The sequence below is a fragment of the Crinia signifera genome, chromosome 2 (assembly GCF_055691185.1).
Source record: "Crinia signifera chromosome 2, ASM5569118v1, whole genome shotgun sequence".
NCBI lineage: Eukaryota > Metazoa > Chordata > Amphibia > Anura > Myobatrachidae > Crinia > Crinia signifera.
This window is the reverse complement of record NC_139218.1, coordinates 369,888,030-369,896,709: the sequence shown is the minus strand read 5'-3', so window position 1 is coordinate 369,896,709 and position 8,680 is coordinate 369,888,030.

The following is an 8,680-nucleotide window of genomic DNA, read 5'->3' as shown; positions in this document are numbered from 1 at the left end:
TTGAGATACATACATCAAGAAAATTGACCTTGGACAGACTGATGTTATAGGTAAACGTAATGGGTGTATCTAATTGGTTGACTTTTTTCATAAGATCATGGAATTCCTCACCCACCCATAACAGCAACATATCGTCTATATAATGGATGGAAAATATAATTATAAAAACATCTGATGCTCAATGTCGAACATGAATGTATTCGCGAACGCCGGGGCCACACAAGACCCCATGGCACATCCTTGTAATTATATGTACCATTTGCCATCAAACAGAAAATAGTTTAGCTTTAAAGTTAGACCAAGCAAATTAAAAAAGAAATCAATGTCAGGACCCTTATACATGTTGTGGCCTGACAGCAATCTGCGTGCCATCTGCGCACCAGCATCATGAGGGATGCTGGTGCGCAGGCTAACCACATCCAGTGTACACAGCCAGCATTTTGGAGGTAAAGGTGGAAGAGCTTGCAGCTTCATGATCAGTGTAGTCATATATTTTAGATATGTATCCTGCATCTGCACTACAGGTTGAAATAATGAGTCCAGATACTGTGAAATCGTGTAGTATATGGAGTCTCTGGCTGCTATAAAAGGGGGCCCTGGTGGTACACATGGGTCCTTGTGCAGTTTTGAAAGCGTGTACAACACTTATACTCATAGACGGATCCCTAAAGGTATGGGCTCAACTTCCAATCAGAGGCGCGGAGTCTAACCAAGCAGCGGTTTTTGCCAGGGACCCCCTGCAAGGTGATTTGGACTTTGCAGCATCTACCCGGCAGGTCACGGCCCTCCGACGGACTTACCTTAGGGATTCCAGGTGACAGAAACTGCTGTGGCTTTGGCTGTATAGCACACTTGAAGTAACTGGAACAGCGCGCTTGTCATATAATGAGAAACTGTAATGGCCCACTTGGTGAGTAGCGCAGTCGACGTGGAGTTGTAAGCTGAACATGACCCATTGAACAGAAACAAAGGTAGCACTTCTCTGCAAAACTGAAAACGGCCCACTTGGCATAATCTGAGGCTCAGAACCGGCTGCTGGAGACGGGGCAGAAACCCAAGGAGCAAGACTGATTCTGCTGTGAGGACACACAAAGGATTCTGGGAAGTTGTTCCAGCGACAGGAAGCTCCTGGTCTAGGAGTTTTATACCTCCTGCAGGGCTGCAATTAGCTCCATTGGCTACCAGAGGTCATAAGAGAGAAGAGAGTTAAGCTCCCTGCACAGGCTCAGGCAAGATGGTGGTGCCCATACCCAAAGCCAGCAGTGGATGCACCAGACCCACGGGGAGATGCCACAGCCGCCTGCTACCCACTGAGGATTCCCAGCCGCCCACTGAAACAGCAAGGGGACCAGAGACACCGGACGGGTAGGTATGAGAGTGGACCCATGCGGCGGGCCATGACACTCCCACTAAATGGCCAGTTTCCACTTCCACACGCCTACCTACTGTCCATAGGCGAATCTAGGGGGTGGTCCGGGGGTGCACCGGACCACCCATTAGACCATTTTGTAGCTGAGCGATAAAGCTGTCCAACGAGCCCAGCCCCGTGTCCCTAGCCCCCTGGGAACGGGAGATACTGCCAGGCAAAGCTGGAATGTTTTCCCTATAGGATAACATGGAACCCGCTAATTCCGACCCCCACCCAGTTCAACGGCTGCCAGATCCCCCTTCGGCATCACTGAAGCTCAAGGTTGATCTCAGTCGAACCCAAATCGCTGGGCCTTCAATCTGACACCAGGCTGGATCCATTTGGGTTAATTGGTTCCAGGGATATTGAGGTTAAACCGTTTTTTTTCATTTCTTAAATGTAATTTCATGACTGTTTATGACGTCACGCACAACAACAGCGCGCACAATATATCAAATGTCCGCTCGGCTAGAGGGGACACCAGGAGGGGAGTAGGAGCGTGCTCTGCGTTGCGCTCTGCTCCTCTCCCCATAGAAGCAGCTGCACCGCTCTCCATCTCTCCCTGCAGCAGCAGCGAAGGCTCATATAAAAATTTACAGTAAGTGGCACTTTTGGGGGCATTGCTTAAGGGACGCTAAAAGTGGCGGTATGTGGGCGCATTATGCATAATGTGTGGCTTAATGTGTAAGGGGTATTACGGTGTGCTGCATCATGTGTAAGGGGCATTATGTGTGCAGCATCATGTGTAAGGGACATTATGTGTGCAGCATCATATGTAATGGGTACTATGGTGCGCGGCATCATGTGTATTGGGTACTATGGTGTGCGGCATCATGTTTAATAGGTACTATGGTGTGCGGCATCATGTGTAATGGGTACTATGGTGTGTGGCATCATGTGTAATGAGGGTACTTATGTAATATCTGGGCTCCCATTTTTCTTATGACACCGCGTACCTTCGCGGGGCTCGCTGCGCTCGCCACGCTTTGGGCACGGTGGCTCGCTGCGCTCGCCACACTATATAAAATCAACTCCATGCGTAATTGGATAGTAGGGGTATGAAAAAATGGGGTGCATTAACATGGGAGCCCAGATAATACATAAGTACCGTAATGAGTACTATGGTGCCATCAAGCAAGAACCCCCTAGCAATGAGCATGTAGGTAAGCAGCACTTACAGATGTATCGGGATTCATCTTTGCAGGTGATGGCGATGGCGTCGCCATCGCCATCACCTGCATCTCTGCCATCTGTATGCCGGAAGGGGACGCGCGCGCACGAGGTGCGCGCGCATCCCCTTCCGACGGTGCTGCCCTCGCCTCGGTCGCCCGGTGCACCTCGGTCGCCCGGTGCACCCCCCCGCAGCCTCCTCGGGTCCCCCCCCCAGCATATCCAGCGGGAGGCAGACGATACTGTATCCGCCTCGCCGCCCCGCCGCCCAGATACTGAGACGCGCGTGCGTGGGGGACGCACGCGCGTCTCAGTCAAATGGAGTGCCGTGTTGCTGGCGGATCGCCAGCAGCATGCTGCTGGCGGTTCGCCAGCAAAGATAAAACCGGCCCCATCTGTATGTGGCATATATGTAATGGGCATTACGGTTTGTTATATAGTATGTAATGGGCATCATGATGTGTAGCACAATGTGTAAAGGGCATTATGGTGTGTGACCTTATGTGTAATTGGCATTACGGCATGTGGCTTTATGTGTAATGGGTATTACGGAGTTTGCTTAAATGTGTAATGGGCATTACTGTGTATGGTCTAAAGTGTAATACCACACCCCTTTTTGTGATGCCACGCCTCCTTCCCATGAGGCCACGCCCCCTTTTTGACGTGCGTCTACGCCGCGCAAAGGTCCCCCTACTATTAAGTCTAGATCTGGGACCACCCATTACCACAATTCTAGATTCGCCTATGCTACTGTCAATCACCTTGTGAACAGTGTGAGAATAGAAAAAATGAGGAGGACCTTTACTGATAACCTTGGGCATGTGCAGTGAATCAATAATCGACCACTGTGCAAATTTGCAGCTGTGCGATCAGGTATTAATCAAGTTTATTGTTGAATCACATGTTTAGCAAATGGGGCAAGCACTGGGCAGCATAGTGCACTGTTCCAGCTCTGCCATATAATCTAACAATCTGTATGGTGGCTGATTATATTTTCAGGAAAAAAGTCTTTGATACAGAACTAAAGCCTCCCAGGCATCTACGAAAATCATGCAAGATCAGAGTTGAACCTTTCTTGGGATCTAGCTTGGCGACCGGCTTAGCCAAAATTACATTTTGATCAAACAAAAGAGCAGGAAGCTCTACACAACTCCTGTAGAGAGAAGGGAGGACTAATTGTTTAGCTTTATCTGCAGTAAGCTCTCAGCATCTGAAAAAGAGAGCTGTCCAATTTTTAAGCCTGATACTTATAGACAGCACCCCACATGGGGATCCTACGCTGAAGATGCTTGAATCTATTGCTGCATTCAACATTCATGAACTGAGTTTTTGGACACCGAACGAAAAAACAGCAACAACATTACCAGAACACAACGACATGAAGGCCTCACTTGCATTCTGCCACTAATGACACACTAAAAAGTAGTTAATGAGGTACAGATGGAGCGTGTCCCATTTTTGGCCGGCGCTCGCCAGATCCCTTCCACTGGCGAGCGCCGGCGATAGAGACTGGGACGCGCGTGCGTCTCACACGCACGTGAGTCCCAGTTTCCAGCCGGCAGGGGGACGGGAACCCTGTCCGTTTCCGCTTCAGGGAGAAGGACAGGGTTAGGGGGGGTGGGGCAAGGCGGCGGGGACCCGGGGCGACTGCCGGCGAGGTGGCGGGTACCCGGGGGGAGCCCCATTGTAAGGGGACGCGCGTATCTCGTGGGGGCATGTCCAATACTCTCTGAGCAGCAACCACTGCACATAGCATCTTTTCAGTGATCACGACTCTCCCAATTGTTGCCCCCCTGCCCGCAAGACATTGCGACCAGTGGGTGGGACAGCGCGACTGCCTCGCTGTAATTGGGACAGATGGGAGATCTGGTAATGCCAGATTATGTAGTACACAGCAACAGACGTTAATATCAGAAACCTTTACAGGGATCTAGAATAGCAAACCACCAACCCTATCACGGCACCTGAACATTGTTTTTCAATAGGAGAAAAATACATTGTTTCCCCCAGCACACTGAATGACATCAGTAACCAGATGTCATTTAACCCTTGGAGTGCCACCATCTCTGCGAGAGATGTGCAAAATATCTGCTAAAAATACCAGTGTCGCTCACTTTTGTTATTTAAATTCAATTAACAATTGTTGTGTAAAAATGATTATGTTTCCTATACAAGGTAAACATTACAGGTCATTATGAATAAAAGTATTTGGCAATTTTCACACCTATTTTTACAAATTCACTTGGCACTCAAAGGGTTAAACACTATATAGTAATAGAATAGTCATACTGCTTTCACATTTCAGAAATGGGTAATGACACGGTATTCTTAAATGGGACTTTAAAACGGGTCAGAGCCTTGAGACCTTTCACATTGCAGGTGAAAACCGTTTTAAAAATCATTTAATACCATTCAAACATTCAACCCGTTTAACCCCCAAGGGACACGTTTCAAGCCATAGAAATAGAGCTGTTCAAACTGCCCAAAAAACGGCTTTGAAACGTGTAGGACTCTGCTTTTTAACCGTGTTGAAATACCGGTTAACTTTAACTGGTGAATCAACTCTGGCACTTTCACATTGCAGCCTTAAACGTTTTAAAATGGAAAAAAAACGGCAATATACCGTTTTAAAAGTGCGATGTGAAAGGGGTATCATAGAATTCAGAGATCTTGGTTACATATATTTGTGCAAATTTATGAATAAGCTCCCAGGCTTCTCTGTGTATTGGGGGTCCCTATTGCTATATATAGGCACCCCAAAAAATCAACATAAGCCGGAAAGCTCAGATCAGCACACCAGTGAGAAGACTAAAGTGTTAATAAATAATAGAGTTAAAAAAATATACCCTGGGAGTGTAAAAGTCTCATTTATGTAAAAAAGCAATAAACACCCTAATGGCTAATTAGTGCCACCCCCTAAACAGCAAGACAGCTGGGGAAAGGAACGGTCATCTTTATTTAAATTTAACCTGTTTAAAACATTAAACTACAAAGTACTTAAAATACTAAAAAGAAAATAACATATAGGAAAAGAAAGCTATGTTTCCATCTGCATCCCTCCCACAAACCGAAACTAGATGTAAGGCTCTCTGCCAACCCATCTCCACACTCGCTAGATATACTAAGCTTGACAAGTGATAAAATGTAGTGTGATAAACCACCAACCAATCAGCTCCTTCCTGTCATGGAAGTTAGAAGCTGATTGGCTGGTGGTTTATCACTCTCCATTTTATCAGTACTGTACATCTGGCCCAAGGTGTCCACCTCCCACTCCAATGACACAAACAATAAGGCCCACTTGGACCAATGGTGCCGCTGGCCCCAGCAGGATTAGCCCAAAACCGTGTATTGAGGGGGAGAGATCCTCATGTTACCAAGGCAGATAGTGACTGCTACCATTATTTTCCAGCTAACATAAGGCCGACACCTCAATAGAAGAAACCAGAATTAAAATAGGGAGAGAGAGAGTGGGAAACTTCCTACCAGTAGAAAACTCAGGTGAAATGGTGTCAGCCACACAATCCACAAAATGTCTTCTGTAGCCCCACCCATATCTAAAACCTATTGGCCCACCTGACCTACAAGTAGACTTCTCCTACCAGACAGCCTAACAAGCATCCATTAACCCTTGCTAAACCAGGGTGCAACCACTGCCCACATCCTCTGGGTATATTTATATTCCTAAATGCATATGAAATGCATACGTCACCATTGTTTGACAATATACAATTTATTTATTTATTTTATTTATTTACAGATTCTTATATAGCGCAGCATATTCTGTTGCGCTTTACAATAGGAAACAACAGTGATTAAACAAACTGGGTAGAAACAAACCAACATAGAGGTAGGAGGGCCCTGCTCGCAAGCTTACAATCTATAGGGATCATAGGAGGGATACATAAGGATAATATTCCATAGCATGGCAGTCCTGACTCCCTCCAGATTACAAGACAGTCCTGACGGGATGCAATTAGATATGAATGATACTGGAGGTTGTGTGGGGGTCCTGAATATGATAGGCTTGCCTGAAGAGGTGAGGTGAAAAAAGGATAAGTCGGTGTAGTCAGAGTAATGGCTTTGTATGTAAGTAGAAGTATTTTATATTGAATGTGGTAATATACAGGCAGCCAATGGAGGGACTGACAGAGCAGATCAGCAGACAATGAGCGTCTAGCCAGGAAGATCACCCTCAATACTTTTAATGGTTTGTGTGCACTTACAAATACCACTTGGATTATTACCAGTAAAGAGTATCACTAATACCCCTTTTACACTGCCGAAAAATCCGGGTCAGCGGCGGGTCAGACCCGGATCATCAGTGGTGTAAAGGGGACACGCTGTGTCCCTTTACAAGGGACTTCTACCCAGGTCCTGACCTGGGTAGAACATGGCCAGGACCTGGGTAGAGGGCGGTGTAAATGGGTACGACGGGTCATCTGACCCGGCTCCCATTTACATCAATGGGGGACGTGCAACCTGCGGACCGCAGCGTCCGCAGGTTGGACTGGGGAGCACAGACAGCCTGCGCTGCTGTCTGCTGTACTCGGCAGACAGCAGCAGCATCGGCGGAGGTGAATGGATGCCTGTGTGCGGCATCCATTTACCTCCCAGACGATGGCTGGAGGGTGCACAGGGGCTGGTGGGCAGCCCAGCAGATTATTTTAGTACTGGGCTTGTCCCCAGCGCAGCGGTCCGGGTCCCGGCGGCAGCGATTGGCGCTTGGAGATGATGTCATCTCCAAGCGACGGCGGCTCAGGAACCGCCTGCACCGGGAGGGGGGTGCCGGTGTAAAAGGGACAAAACGCTGGGTCGTACCTGGCTTGATCCTGGGTTCAAAAAGCAGGGTGTGACCCGGCATTTTGGTGTAAAAGGGGTATAATTTATTACACTTTGAATCATTTTTTATTAGTGTGTGTGTGTGTGTGTGTGTGTGTGTGTGTGTGTGTTATAAAATAGCTGCTACTTACCTTACTGTGTTATCCGGCAAATACATAGTTATTTAGGCAAAGCTTGTAAAAATGACTCAGAACAGATTTCTCTATTGCTGCAGGGGAAAGAGCACAGGGACAGGGACAGGCTTAGTATCAAATGTAGTTATAGACTGCGGTTAATACTATTTAGTCTGTGATGGATTTTTCAGTTAGTGTGTGTAGGTTTCTAAATAACACAGTGGACTGATACCTGCTAAAATAACCATCCTCTATTGATGTAATCTCCATGTCCCTTTCTTTTATATCGGAATAAATACTTCTGGATACAAAGGGGGACATTTACTAAGATGTGTATTCTACTTCACATGTGGGGTGACATTCTATGGGATGAGATGTGTGTTTTTTGGCGATTATTAGTAAAAAAAATGTCGACATCACATTTTTCCATGAAATCGCATATTTAATAGGATGCGCTAAGGGCCGGATATCGCATATTCTGTGAGATAACTCATGCGTACTGAAAGTGTGGTAAAAAAAATCGCACTTTTATTGCATCCAGATGTTTTTGTACAGATAAGTATACAAATCGCATATTTAATGGGATGCGTTTTCGTAAATCACACTTTTAAGGTGTCTAATAATCGCACTTTTTTCAGACCAGGTTCTGCTGGGCGATTTGGCCCAGAACTCACTTTGGTCAAGTGCACAAATGGTTAATTTCAACACAGGTGCCCTCAATTTCACTCAGAAACACCCCTACATAAACCCCAACATCATTAAGGACACCTGTGAGGGTTTGAGACATGGAGATTTTGCAGAGTGGTTTGGAGTTGCTGATTTGTGATGTGGCCCATTTGGAGGAGCTGCGCAGGAGGGAGGAAGCTGCGTGCCAGATCCAGGTAGCCCCCCGACTACTGCGTACCCCACGTATGTATCGTGCTAGGCTGTACCTGGACTCCCTCTCGGATCAACAGGTTGTGGGGATGTTTAGGCTGAACCGCAATAACCTGTTGGACTTATATGAGCAGGTGAGAGATGATTTGGACCCTTTCGGGGGAGGCAACTATGCAGTGTCTGGGCTGCAGAAATTAATGTGTGCCCTCTACTATTTGGCCACAGGCTCCACTCAGTCTGTGACCTCATGGTCCTTAGGGGTATCACAGGCCAC